Genomic DNA, 15,738 nt, shown 5'->3' with positions numbered 1-15,738 from the left:
TGTTATGTACTTAAATGATTTTGCCGGAACTAAACACATTCGCCAAACCCTCTTCATGACATGAATCCAGTTTTCACTTTTATTTTTCGGTTTTATGAGTATGCCTCACTCATGACATACTCTCGTACTGAGGAGAGATCTGAAACACTTTAAAGGAATAACATTATTAATGAAACTGAAACCAGCTATAATGGCCTTGAATGAATATCCACGCAATTACATTCAACAGTAATGTCTCTCCTGTGATTTTGTCTGTGATGTGTCTACACGTCTGGTAGGCGGAGGCGTGAAGTCCTGGGACGTTACTGGGCCGGTACTATGAGCGTATGACGGCTGATGTATTTCTGATGAAGACCTGGACCTGCTGTGTCACTGAAAAAACGCTGCTGGTACTGCAAACTTGTAGCACTGAGAATGAATCGCTGTTGCGGCTGGACGGAACTGCTAAATTCAGGCGAAGAGCTTAACTGTCTTAGCATGGGCCAGCGTAGCTTAAATATTCGGTCACGCATATGGATATCCGCTTGGCGCTGCGAGGGTACGCGACTTGACGTGGCAGAATTGTGCCTCTCCGCTGCGACAGGTACGCTGCCTGTCGGCAGGGCTGGCATCCCCCCTTCCCTTCCCCCTCCCCTCCCCTCCCCTCAGACGCTGTGGAGGCGACGGTTGGTTGGTTTGGGGGAGGGTACCATCAGTGAGGTCATTTGTCGCTTTGGATTAGGGAAGGATGGGAAGGAAGTCGGGCGTGCCCTTCGAAAGGAACCATCCCCTCATTTCCCTGAAGGGATTTAGGGAAATCATGGAAAAGTTACTTAAGTTTCCTATGCTGAATGTGTATAATACTGTAAGGCATCTGGCATATCGAACGTAAAATAAATAAATGACGGAAAAACTAAATCAGAACGGTGCATTAAATCAATTGTTTTTCTTTTCTTATATATAAGCTATAAATAAAATGAATGAGCTATAAACCAAAGAAACCGCAAAAAGTAAATTAACGATTTTGTTTTGACTCATTGTTAAATGTCTGTGTGAAACAAAGTAAGATATACGCTCTTCAATTTGTTAATTCATGTATCTTCACCACTTTTGTTTCGGGAAGTGGAAGCGTACGGACGTGTGCTTGGATCCGTCGTATGATCATTGTTAAAAATTGTATTTGAACCGTTCATTAAAAGTGTTATAAAAAGTTATTAGAAAAGGAGTATCTATTTTCACGGTAATAAATTCAACTCATATCTGTTCATCATTTCACTCGCCGCCGAGATTCTGCATCAAGAGGTTCGTTGCAGACAAGAATAAATAACGCCGTATCAAGAGGAGCGTTCCTGCATCGACATTGTGACACGGAAGAGTAAACACAATGTAATTAATGTAAAGGTAATGACTCAAGCTTGATAGGTGACTCTTTGATTTGGCCAAACAGTTGGAAGTTGCGAGATGTGGGCTGCAGGCTGAATGAGCTCCTCTATGGTGCGCAGATTCGTGTGAGGCCTTACACTGTCGTGGACAAGAAGTTCGTTTGCTGTTTTGTGGCGACGAACACGTTGAATTCGTTCTTCAATTTCCTTAGAATAGTACAATAGATTTCAGAGTTGATCGTTCCCCTTCAGAGTCCCAGAAGACCACCATGACTTGACTGCGGCTTTACTGGATGGGGCTTCGAACTTTTTCTTCGGCGGAGAGGTGGTGTGGTGCCGCTCGATGCATTGTTATTTTGTTTCCGACTCGAAGTGATGAACCCACGTTTCATCGCCTGTGAGGATGTTCGGTAAAAAAGTTGTCGCGATCTGCCTCGTAACTCGCAAGCAGTTCCGTGCAGATGGTCCTCCATTGCTCTCCGTGGCCTTCTCTTAGGAAGCAAGGAACCTATCGGGTAGACAACTTTCAATACCAAATGGTGGACGAGTGTGTCATCACTACCAGCAGAGACATCCAGTTGAGCAGCGATGTGTTTCGTTGTGATCTGTCGATCACCTCCAATGAGAGTGTTCGCACGTTCCAACGTTGCAGGAGTCGCAGCTGTGTGCTGCCGACGGGCATGCGGGAGATCGGGCAGGTTTCCACGATGTTGTTGCGATGATGACAGACGCCTCGCCCTACGACTCACCGTGCTTTCGTTCTCTGTCGGGTCTCCGTAGACATTCTGCAAGCATCTGTGAACATCTGCGATGCTGTAGTTCTCCGCTGCCTGCTTGAGCGCGCCATTGTTACAGACGGCATTTTGAAGGCTACGTGGAGGGCCTCTACCTATTCGGATCTTCATGAAATTATAGAGGCTATCCGACAATGAACTCTGCATGTTTTTCAACATGAATTGGCTGGGAAAGCGGAGTGCTGCATTACTTACTGAACGCCTGTTGTATATAAAGTCACGGATACAACTTATGTATATGAGAGTGTATCTGAGTCCAGACCATATTTCGGACTTCGTATACTATTTGTAAACGAAAAGACTGGCAGCTTATATGCTAATACGGGTGTACATATATCACGAGAGAAGTTTCTCTGGTAATGCTATCTACAAACAGTCGGATTCAAAGTGAATAAGAGAGCCAACAGGTGAAACGTTTTAATGGGCCAATGAACAGTTTATAAAAGCGTCAAGATACCCCGTAAGTTACAGAGTGTAAGGAATTTCTCAGGTGTTGTGTACATAGTTCCGTGCAGTCAGCGCGTACACAACTTTCCCAATAGAGCGCGCCCCTCTAAGCACAACATCGCTGGCGCAGCGCTCGTCCGTCTCCGTACTACGAGATGGCGCTGTCTTAGAGACAGACCAAATTCTGCTTTCGCTGATCCGCGTATTAATATGTAACGCAGCCAATGAGATTGCTGCTAACGTAGAACCTTTTCTTTTTGCGGATCACACTCGCGCAGTGATACCTGAACGCGCGAGGTATTATAACGAGTGTACAGACCTCCGATTAGTCAATCTGCATTAGTCTGCACCAGTCTGCATTAGTATGCACCAGTCTATAGTCAAGTTTCAGTCTGCGCCTAATAATATTACCATATTCCTGTACATAGTCATGAAGATAAATGTCTAGACACTTTGTCAAGTATCAGAGATTTGTGAGAATAAGATAAACGTACCAAGACCAAAGGAACTTCAGATTGTCAATTGTAAATAGCACCCAGATCTAAGTTAAGTAATGTTTATGCTGGTTATTACTTTAATAAATGTGTGTGAAAATTAACCAAGTTCTGTTTAAAGCTGGTCACCGTCAATCTGCTACTCTAAGCGTGCAAGTGGCATTTCTATCGTCTGACCTAACGGCAGAAGATAAACACGCCACGATAAGAGCACGAGACATATTGCTGACACTCGCCTACTTCGTTCGAGCGACAAGTCAAACAATGTGATGGTGTGTGCACGCACACCACCTCCGGATGCACCAGTTTAGTTCCGGAACATCCCCTCTCCGCCCCTCCGCCCTGCCCCCCGCCCCCCCCCCCCCCCCCCCCCCCACGGCACCAGCTGCTCCTGGGTCAGCGCCAGCCCCACCATCCGCCAGCGAGGGCGACGACGAGCGTCCGCAATCCATCACGCCCAGCGCTACCTGTTCATTACGGCGGCGGCGAATAATTCAAAGCAAATGCGTATTGGCAGCCGGCGCCGCGATCAATCACCCGTGCTGATTAACAAAATGTAACTGTCGCCCACCGCCACGCTATCGTGTCACTGAGTGGATATGCGGTGCCGCCAAACCTAATTACGGCCATCGAGTACTTAACTCACTGGTCGCGGAGTGACCGCTTTCACAGTTTCATAACAAACCGCAGTACAGAGATTAAGCTAACAGCCTCTGTTACTACCGCGGAACATGGGGCGATAGCCATGCACATCCGTATACGAGCAATAACAAGACTTTCATCTCGCAGTCTCTTCAGCACTACCGCATTGTCGATAATAACTAGATTACTAACATAACTCAACAACCTGCCAGCTACTCAAAATTAACAGGTGTATTCATCTAGCATATTAGAACCAATTCAGAGCAAAATACAGATAGATCACCCGTGAAGAGTTACCTGTCTATTTCGTAGCATGACGCCCTAATTGAAACGAATGATGAAGTCATCTATGTAGCCTATTGTCTGCTGGGTAAATTTACTCTCATCTAACGTTTGTCTCAGATGTTTTGCGAGGGGCGTACAATTGATAATGCAAAAAAAAAATTATGAAGGCAGGTTGGCTTTATTCAGGATTGCAAATATAACATTATTTCCCACTCTTTGGACTACAGAACGCCATTTTTGAACATAATCATCGTACAGCCTTACGGTCTCACACCCACTTACTGGGAAGTCACCCGAGATCCGGGCTGTAGGGTGGTTGAGGAAGAACAGACCATTGGAGTATTGTGAGCTGCTCTCAGATGAACAGATTTGTGTGAAGCTTTGAGCTGTCATGGAGAAAGAGAACGTCGCTTGCATTTTTGTGACGATGATCACGCTTAAGTCCAACATTGCAGGAGTCACAGCTGTGTGCAGGCACTTGGAAGGTACGACAAGTCTGAGTGACCTCCCTGTGATGATGATAGATAACTTTCCCAACGACTCACCGTGCTTTTGTTCATTGGCAGGTCTCCGTAGACATTTTGAAAGAGCCTACGAATATCTGCGATGCTATGGGTTTCCGCCAAAACAAAATCACTATCCGCTCTCTGCTTGAAACGCATCTCCGTTGCAAATGCCACTTTCAAAGCTACGTATAGTGCCGCCACCTATCGCACCTATCGGGCTGAAGCGTAGTTTTTCTGACTATTCTAGGGCATCAACACGTCTTTTAAAATGTCATTCTCACTGCCTGATACGTACTACGGGTAAAGTTAACGCTTTCGGTGAACTGTATACATTAGTGAACTACCAGCGCCTACTGATGTCCAGTGTACTTAACGACGTAGATTGAGAGCTGCAAATGAAAGGGATAAGAGCAGCTGAAAAACTTCTGTTGATGCAGTTGTTCTATCGATATACAAATACACAATTACTAAAAAAAGAAAGCAGAAGTTTCGGTACGTTGCCGGCGGGGGTTGTGGGCACGACAGAACGGAAAGATAAGCTTTCTTTATGTTTAGTAGGGTCAACTCACGCTTATCTGAAAAACAACTGCGAAAACACACACATTACCTAAGGTGAAGTAAAGAGGACCGAAGCTGCAAACTCGCTCAGGAAATAAGAAGAGTCGAAAATTTAATAATCTACAGAAAACGTAAAACAGCTACAGTATGAATAATGAAGGGGAGTCTTTGTCCACAGGACAAACCTGTAGACGAAGATTTTGCAGGCAGTGAATTAAAAGGTAAAAGTTTCAAGATTAAAAGGAATATGTAGCACTCTTATTCAACGAGAAATGCTTGTCTTTGAAATAAACGTGCCCTATCACTGCTTGAATTTCAAATATTAGAGTACTGAAAAATCCGAACAGCTGTCACGACGTTATGGTATCGCTAGTTTATACCTGACCATCGCAATAACGCGCCATAACAAACATAAATTAATGCTCGTCAGTTTACGAACAGCTACAAAGAGCCTCCCCGTACAAAAGAGAGGAAGAGAGTCGCGTTTAACGTTCTGGCGACAACGAGGTCATTAGAGATGGAGCACAAGCTCGGATTAGGGAAGGATGGAGAAGGAAATCGGCCGTTCCCTTGCAAAGGAACCATCCCGGCGTTGCCTGAAGCGATTTAGAGAAATCATGGGAAACATAAATGCGGATGGCCGGAAGCGGTTTTGAAACGTCGACTTCCCGAATGCGAGTCCATTGTGCTAACCAGTGCGCCACCTCGCTCGGTCGTCCAAAGGAAATGGGTAAGTGGTATGAACTCTTCTTGAAGGGACACTGCTACTCACTTGACCAGTGACTGGTAGAGAACGCCTGACAAAGGCGTCGACGCGTACCATAATTTTTTTTCACCCCTCACAAAAAAACTACTGGTGCAAATATGGAATTTCGATCAGGCTTGTTCTTCGGCAATGTCTCTAAGTATGCAGGTTGCAGTTACTACTAACAAGGAAACCTCCCCATCGCACCCCCCTCAGATAAGTTGGCACAGTGGATAGGCCTTGAAATGCTGAATACAGATCAATCGAGAAAACACGAAGAAGTTGTGTGGAACTATGAAAAAAATAAGCAAAATATACAAACTGAGTAGTCCATGGCAAGATAGGCAACATCAAGGATAATCTGAGCTCAGGAGCGCCGTGGTCCCGCGGTTAGCGCGAGCAGCTGCGGAAAGAGAGGTCCTTGGTGCAAGTCTTCCCTCGAGTGAAAAGTTTATTTTTTTTATTTTCAGACAATTATTATCTGACAAACTCTTATGTTTACATCAGTTTTTTGGGAGTGATTATCACAACCACAAGAAAACCTAAATCGGGCAAAGTAGAAGAATCCCTTTAACCATTCGCCAAGTGTACAAGTTAGGTGTGTCGACAACATATTCCTGTCATGTGACGCACATGCCGTCACCAGTGTCGTACAGAATATATCAGACGTGTTTACCTGTGGTGGAATCGGTTGGCCTATGACCTTGCAATCAAATGTTTTCGGTTCCCATTGGAGAGACACCTCCTTTCGTCTACTAATCGCACGGTTTTGCGGTGCGGTCGCAAAACACAGACACTAAACTTATTACAGTGAATAGAGACGTCAATGAACGAACGGACAGATGATAACTTTGCGAAAATAAAAAAAAAGTAAACTTTTCACTGGAGGGAAGATCTGAACCAAGGACCTCTAGTTCCGCAGGTGCTCACGCTAACCACTGGACCACGGCGCTCCTGAACTCACACTATTCTTGATGTTGCTTATCTTGCGCATGGACTACTCAGTTTGAATATTTTGCTTCTTTTTTTCATAGTTCCACGCATCGTCCTCCTGTTTTCTCGATTGATCTGTGTTCAGTTTTTCATGGCCTGTCCACTGTGCCAACTTATAACTAAATCTGAGGGTGGTGCGATGGGGAGGTTCCCTTCTAAGTGTCCACGTTGGAGACAATTATAATGGAGATTACATTTGGGGTGCAATACAGGCACCCTTATCCCCTTCATTGTTCTTTCGACGTTCGGCTGGCAGCTGTACAAAGACGCTCTTTAGAAGAAGTCATTTATGAAATAAGAAGGTCTAATTTTCTAAAAAAAATTTAAAAGACTGAATTACGAACTTATTTTTAAAACTATGCGTGATTCTCACTGAACATTTTAAGCACAATTTGAATGATAGTCTTTTTTAAAGAATAAGTAGCCCTTCACTTCACTGTACTTAGTTTTAGGTACATATGAGGGTTGTTGTTGGGTCAGTGTTTTGGAAATGATTTAAAGTGGAATAGCTGGAGAGGAAGACGAAACAAATCTCTTAAGGAGGAAGGAGAGTGGGGGAAGAGTAGGTCTGACATGGAGAGAAACAGGTTTATTCTACTAAAGCTGGAAATATGGATAGGTGCCTACGTAAATTCATGGGCAGGTGTTTTGTGGAATTTAACTTTGATTTGAGATGGCATGTGGAGAGTGTGTAGATGTAAGGTTGCAGGAGGTGGGAGCGGGCGAGGAAGGTCAGGGGTACAAGTGTGGAAGCAATCAGGTATGATGCGATACGATGGTTGGTGTCAGATCTGCGAGAAGTGTAGTGAATCCGAAGCTGTTTATTGTGGAAGAAGAGAGGGACTGGAGAGGATTTAGTAAGTTGATACAGGATTCGAGTGGAGGAGACTGGACGGGTATGGAAGCAGAGGCGGAGTGCATTGCGCTCGAGTATGAAAAATAAGTGGAAACTTTTGATGATGTGGAGACCCAGGCGACACTGGAATGTGGTTTCACAGATTAATGCGTTTTTATTGTCCAACATTTTGCCTGGATTAAGTCCTGTTCAGTCTGAAGTAAATTTACAGACATAGGGAGAGTTCATGTTATACAGTGAGATACAGCTGCACCTACCTATTGGTTTTATGCAACTTGCAACACCTATAAACATCACACACAAGATTTTCACATTTTCTCGCTCGCTACATAGAAACTATTAGTCCTAGGTACAAAATTAACACGAGCTTTTTTCTGGAAATGTAATGTAGTTAAATTTTTGGCTGAGATACGATTTTGCAGGAGGCTACAATTTTGGAGTTATTCAAAAAAAAGGCTTTTGAACGTCAGTTTCGTACGTTTTTCCTGAATAATTCGAAAACTATGGCCTCTTGCAGAAGTATGGCGTAGTAAAAATTTAATTAACATTTCCTACAAAAGAGTCCTGTTCATTTTTTCTGGAGCTCTAATAGTGTGTTCGCAGTGAGGGAGAGAATATCAAAATTTTGCTTGTGGTATTTGAAGGTGTTGCAGGTTGCATAGAACCCATAGGTAGAGGCAAGGTAGGGGCAGATGAGTCATCCTATATATCGGATGAAGCAATTTTTCAAGTATCCGTTTATTGTCACTGAGCAAAACAGAACTCCGCCACTCTCTCCTCAGACGGGCCAATGGGGACAGTCGTTCTAGGCTTTGCAGACCATGCAGGCGCCACTTAGCCGTCAAATGACATCTCAATTGGCACCACGAAGCTGAGTGGACCCTGTTCCAGTCCTCCCAACAAGGAAAAAGGCTCTGCCACAACCGTAAACTGAACCCGGAGCCTTCACATGCAAATTAGCCATGCTGATGACATTTTTTTTTCTCCTACCTTCTTTCTTTCGCTCTGTTTTTTCGACGTCTTTCGTCAGGTGTTCTGTTCAGCAATCGCATGATATGTTCAGATTTCATCAATCACACTTTCATTTTTTTTCTCCCACAGGGCTGTCATTCTCCTGACTGAATCCGCTGAGCTACAATGCCAACGCCACTGCGCTACAGAGGACAATTCTGATTGAGTGAATGTAATAATATGACGGACTGATTTCCGTGGCGTAATCACTGATTACTCTAGGGAACAGTAAGAATATCACTAAAATTGTGCTGCAGAAGCACAATATTTCATGGGACCGTGATGGGAACTTTTCAAATCAAAACTTATAGAAAATGGAGCAGGAGCTACAAGCTGAGCCTGAAAACGCTGCGCTCATAGCAATTGTATCCTTTTTGTTGAATCAGTACTTGGTTCAAGCATATCAACTAGTGAGATAACCGAATGTAATCAAGAATGTGTTGTCTATACAAGGGAGACTGGATACTTCTTTCGAATAATTTCCCAGCTTGTTGGAGACGTATGACAACTGAGTGTCAATGTAGTACCAGGGATCCGTTGTTTTGTGGTATTCCGCGCTCTCTCGTATCTGTCAGACTCCGAGATCTGCTTATAAACTGAATCATCCAGTATCCTTAGTGACTGTTCTTTTACCCGTTTCTGGAATGAATAGTCTTTATCCGTTCCAAAAATAACACAAAAACACGAGCCGATTTACAAAAGCATAGTGTAGGAGACCCACACAGCACTCACGGAACCAACGCAGGTAATACCTAACAATTAGTCAACGTTCGAAGTCACTGATCTCTCATGACCTCGCTGCGGTCGCAGGTTCGAATCCTGCCTCGGGCATGGATGTGAGTGATGTCCTTAGTTTAGTTAGGTTTAAGTAGTTCTAAGTTCTAGGGGACTGATAACCACTGCAGTTAAGTCCCATAGTGCTCAGAGCCATTTGAACCATTTCTCTTGTCAAATCATTCATCTGTTACTGTTTCTCTGCTGAAAACATAAAAGAGATGGGAAAGTTTCTCATTATGATGCAGACCTTAGTTTTCCTACATTTGATTTATTCTTGTATGTTTACTAACGATTTCGATCGGCAATGACCATCTTCAGGTCTGTTTTAAAAACATATCCTAATACACTCCTGGAAATGGAAAAAAGAACACACTGACACCGGTGTGTCAGACCTACCATGCTTGCTCCGGACACTGCGAGAGGGCTGTACAAGCAATGATCACACGCACGGCACAGCGGACACACCAGGAACCGCGGTGTTGGCCGTCGAATGGCGCTAGCTGCGCAGCATTTGTACACCGCCGCCGTCAGTGTCAGCCAGTTTGCCGTGGCATACGGAGCTCCATCGCAGTCTTCAACACTGGTAGCATGCCGCGACAGCGTGGACGTGAACCGTATGTGCAGTTGACGGACTTTGAGCGAGGGCGTATAGTGGGCATGTGGGGGGCCAGGTGGACGTACCGCCGAATTGCTCAACACGTGGGGCGTGAGGTCTCCACAGTACATCGATGTTGTCGCCAGTGTTCGGCGGAAGGTGCACGTGCCCGTCGACCTGGGACCGGACCGCAGCGACGCACGGATGCACGCCAAGACCGTAGGATCCTACGCAGTGCCGTAGGGGACCGCACCGCCACTTCCCAGCAAATTAGGGACACTGTTGCTCCTGGGGTATCGGCGAGGACCATTCGCAACCGTCTCCATGAAGCTGGGCTACGGTCCCGCACACCGTTAGGCCGTCTTCCGCTCACGCCCCAACATAGTGCAACCCGCCTCCAGTGGTGTCGCGACAGGCGTGAATGGAGGGACGAATGGAGACGTGTCGTCTTCAGCGATGAGAGTCGCTTCTGCCTTGGTTCCAATGATGGTCGTATGCGTGTTTGGCGCCGTGCAGGTGAGCGCCACAATCAGGACTGCATACGACCGAGGCACACAGGGCCAACACCCGGCATCATGGTGTGGGGAGCGATCTCCTACACTGGCCGTACACCTCTGGTGATCGTCGAGGGGACACTGAATAGTGCACGGTACATCCAAACCGTCATCGAACCCATCGTTCTACCATTCCTAGACCGACAAGGGAACTTGCTGTTCCAATAGGACAATGCACGTCCGCATGTATCCCGTGCCACCCAACGTGCTCTAGAAGGTGTAAGTCAACTACCCTGGCCAGCAAGATCTCCGGATCTGTCCCCCATTGGGCACGTTTGGGACTGGATGAAGCGTCGTCTCACGCGGTCTGCACGTCCAGCACGAACGCTGGTCCAACTGAGGCGCCAGGTGGAAATGGCATGGCAAGCCGTTCCACAGGACTACATCCAGCATCTCTAAGATCGTCTCCATGGGAGAATAGCAGCCTGCATTGCTGCGAAAGGTGGATATACACTGTACTAGTGCCGACATTGTGCATGCTCTGTTGCCTGTGTCTATGAGCCTGTGGTTCTGCCAGTGTGATCATGTGATGTATCTGACCCCAGGAATGTGACAATGAATTCAGGGTGTTCTTATTTCAATTTCCAGGAGTGTATAATGGAGCCATAGTGGCATCGTCAAAAGATTTTGTGTTTACCTTTTGTCGGCATCACAATGGTTCCATTAACTCAGGATATATTTTTAAAACAAATCTGAAGATGGTTATTGCTGACCGAAACTAAAAGTAGACGGATATAAAGGAATTTATTCTAATTTTGTATATTTCGTCAAGTGTAATTAATGCACCTGTATCATACTTCACTGAAGTTTTCTTATGATTTATTTTCCCGAGGAAGTTTCTGTAACCAAATTTTCAACAGAAAACTGTTTAAATAATCTTCATTTTAGAGGTCGTCTCATTTATCTTGACCACTGCTATTAACTCTTTGTCCAGAAGGAAAATAAGAAATAAAGGAAACAAATATTGTTTAGCTACCATGGTAACACTGGGCATCATGACTGTCTGTTATGTAACTTAGTTTGTTACGAAGATATGAACAGCTGTAAGTCTTTTTTACAGTACCACTTACACTTACTCAGTATCCACTTCCTCCTCTAAAGACCTGTTCAAGATGATGTCGCAGTGCAATATTCACGAAACATGGCGGTAACAAAAACGTAACACAAAACTGAGTCTGATTCTTCAATATTAACTGACAGTGCTGGTAACCAGGGTAACGTGAGTCGTCAACTTTGGACCGAGAACTAATGGACTCACAAGGAAAAATCATGTCGGTCGTTGAGTCGAGCGTCTTCAGTTGAAGATTTATGTAACTTCAACGTACACAAACGAAGAGAAAGTAAAAATGCAACTCGTATTTGGAGAATGAAAGTTAGTACAACAGTACCTGAAACATTGTTTTCTGTTTTGCAATCCGGACACACCTTCTACAGTACTCTAATATTTTTAAACGATATGTATAGTATAGTACAGTATAGTATAGTATAGTATAGTATAGTACATGTATAGTATAGTAGTATATAGTATAGTATAGTAATTAAAAACTGCTTCATCATTACTATAATTTTGTTGTGGCTGAAGATAGTCATAATGATAGGTAATTGATCTCTGCAGAGTGTTTTGACACTTAAATTTACTGAATTGGCAACTGTACTACCACATGCACTCTTTATTAAATGAGAGCTTTATTACTATATACGGTCCATGCGCTCAGTTTGTTGAACCTAAAACTGTATATACATCTTATTCCTGCGGGTGATTTTTCGAAACTCGTTCCATTTAATGAATAATTATGGGAGCAAGACTTTTCCACATTCGCAATTTCTGTCTACAGAGCGACGTCCTGACAAGAATCCACTTTTTGACACTTCAGGGAACGGAAAGTTTCAACCCAAGGCAACAAAACTCGCACAAACGAAGCCGCCGAAATTACTATTCTCGCTTCTGTTTCAATGAATCCATAAGTGAACACACGACAGCTTGAACGGCACATTGACATTTCTGAAACCTCGTTTTAACCCATCACCATTCCTTCCCCTATCATGTACACATTCACAAGGAATGGTGTGGGACTGATTTCCAGAATCTTGTACACATCTTACAGTGGTAACAGCAAAAAATCCTCGCCGACCAGAACTCTCCAACGTTCTTTTTACCGGTGAAAGTCCCTTCTCAAGCAGTGGGCAGATAAATGCGAAGAACATGCGTTATTGGTCCAGCAGAAACCCACTATAGCTCAGACAGATGGAACACCAACGTCGATAGACGTTCCTGGTGTGGAACGCTTCATGCTGCAATTGGAGACCCCTCTGGAATAACGAGTCAAGTCGAATTACCTTGTCTCCAGGGAAACCATGTAAACAAAAGGATTATTGGCCGACCCGTGGTTCTGTTTCGTATTTACACCAACATGTACAAACACACGAAAACGCTCACGTGTCTCAGTTACCGGTAACAGATTTCACCACTGTCGGCGACGAAGCCCCAGTGTTTCAGTGAAAACAGGCTGCGGCACGTAACACGCTTGTCTGTCGACATTGAAGGAATAAAAGCAACCCAAGAGGAACAAGAGGAACACCACATGCAGAATGGAAGAAAGTGGAAGGAAAGTCGTAAACTGTGGCAAAGAAATGTTCCAGACGTTTGATACTACGTATTTATAACATAACCTTAATCACTTCAGTCACTCATATAATATGTATACTGTCGGAAGATTGCATACAAAAAATGGGCATCTACGTTCTTTGCATGGAAGAACATTACATTGCAAAAGAGTGGTTGGCGATGCAACAAAAGAAGTATTTGTCTGTCACCACCGAGAAATGCTGAAAGAAGAAATGTGATGGTCGTGTGCCATCCAACGTGCAAAGAGCAGAGGGGGCGTCCTTTTGGGATATAGGAAATTATGAGAAGCGCAACATTGCGCTTTCTGGACAGACTACGTGTAAAGACCCGATAGTCAGTTTTCTAACTCACACCTCACACAAATGCTGCGTATGGGTGTTCCACATGAAGCAATCTTTAATGTTGATAAGAAAAGGACTGAACTAGTTCAGATGAAGATGAAAGAAAAACAAAGCTTGCGTGATGGTAGAGGAAAACATGGGAACCATGATTGGAAATTGAAGTGAAAGAGCTAATATACACACATCGTCTGTCCATTCCCTGCAAGGAAAGCCCCTGCAGATGGAAGAAAATTAAATTGAAGTACTTCACGAACTCAGATAAATCTACGAAAGTTGTACGAGCTCTCCATAGATTTCTATGCTGCCGTAACAGGCGAATAAATATTCCCACTGCTCAGAAGACGTACGAAAAATACTTCAGCCAGTACGTAGACTTCAGCATTTCGCACCATATCGTGATGTGCGTGATGTTCGTTTTCACAGTCAAATGAAAGATATCAAGACTCCAGATGTCACGTTTCACAAATGAAAAGTCAAGTCAAGACTCACAAGGAGCAAAAGAGAATAGTTCGCTCATTTTTTAGTTTGCTTATGCATAGAACTTGCTCCCTCCAAAGCTTCCGGTGGTGGCACAGTTCTACAAACGATTCATACGAAGGTATCTCTTCAAAGTACATGTTCACGATGCACGTAGTTGAGTGTCCTATACGGAAGGAACTGCAAAGAAAGGTAGCATCACTTTTTGCTCTTTCCTGAATTATGTGATGAAAGTCAGCTTTGATGAGCTGAGGGACGAGAGAATCATTCTAGTCTCAGATACTTTGATGGGGCAAAACAGGAAATGCACACTGTCCCATTTCTTGAGTATGCTACGTAGAACTCTGAATGTTTAGATAGCGCATCTGTTCCCTGTGCGGGAACACTCATATTGCCAATGCTACCGTAACTATGGGAACTACTCTTAGAGGCTGAAAAGGATGGAGGTGGTGTGAACTGAACAAGAGTATGTGGAGATGTTCGAATCGAGCAAAAATCTCACTCCTCCCCCTCCCCCCCCCCCCCCCTCTTCGTAATGGTTGATGGGCTGCGAGATGACACCTTGTTTGACTTTGATTCAGCCATGAAGGGCAAGCTTAAAAAAGCCAAAAACCTCCAAATCTGAAATACAGTAATGATAATGTACAAAGCAAAATGGCGAAAAACTACAGTGGCATAAGAGGAAAAGCCCGAAAACTGGATACCATTCTGTCGTCATTCAAGAAACCGGAGCAACCACATATTAGGGCTTCAGAGAAGAAGGATGTTCAATCCCTGCTGCGATTTCTTATCCCTGCAAAGTAACCGTTTAAAAAGATCTTGCTGACGCGTAATGGTGTATTGGGACCTGAAGACCAGGAGGCAGAGTTGAAATAGATGAATAAAATTTGGAGTTTTGAGCAAGGCTGCAATGAGTTTCTTTCAGACACAAAACATGGAATAAAATAACAATAAGTGTAATATTCTGTAACCTCTTCAATTTCACTACATTAAATTGGAACTAATAGTCATTCTGTGTTCAAAATTTACTTTTCTTTCACCCCAACGAATACTATATAATAAGGTAGGTGTTCCATTTTCAGATTCATTTAATATACTATTCAGCAGGTACGGAATATTAAACTTTCAATCATAAGCGAAGGAAAGATGTTAGTCCATTCTTCGGAATAGGATGTCTGCAAGGCAGTGGTATTTCAGAGCACAATGTTGACTGCATTGCAATGCATTGTAGCTTCAAACACGTACTTCTCACTTGAGTTTTTCAGACGGGTCTTAAATTATTGGTTGTTACTTCATCAATGATAAACTAAACAGCAAAGCACATGCCAGCCATCTCACAAGAATTCTTCCCTGTCTTCTGGACAGCCGCTAAAAACCAGACTGCTTATGTGGTACGACTATTAAGAATGTAGAGAACATACTTTACGTGCAGGTCGTGTTCTGATCAGATTGAACGAGGATGAGCCGTCGATATTCCAAAAATTCCAGATAACCTTGAAGAACGTATTTCTATCGCTTTTATTTCACTAGGAACCTCAATGAATTATTTCATCCAATGAATGGTCCAGAGTATCACTGTCCATTTTATTTTACAGATCCGTCTTGATCACACAAACTTTCGCACTTCACTATTACCGATTTCGGCTTCTGCCATATTAAGATTATAAAACATTGTG

General features: G+C 43.9%; 1 protein-coding gene across 2 annotated transcripts in view; it reads right to left on the bottom strand.

Moving 5' to 3' along the window:
• Positions 1–15,738, bottom strand: part of LOC126278661 (cell adhesion molecule 2-like) — a 1,323,224-nt gene that overhangs the window by 377,881 nt on the left and 929,605 nt on the right. The gene's annotated exons all lie outside the window — the stretch shown is intronic.

This window comes from Schistocerca gregaria, chromosome 6 (assembly GCF_023897955.1).
Source record: "Schistocerca gregaria isolate iqSchGreg1 chromosome 6, iqSchGreg1.2, whole genome shotgun sequence".
NCBI classification, from domain to species: Eukaryota; Metazoa; Arthropoda; class Insecta; order Orthoptera; family Acrididae; genus Schistocerca; species Schistocerca gregaria.
The sequence above is the reverse complement of the archived record's forward strand: the minus strand, read 5'-3'. Positions and strand labels throughout refer to the sequence as shown.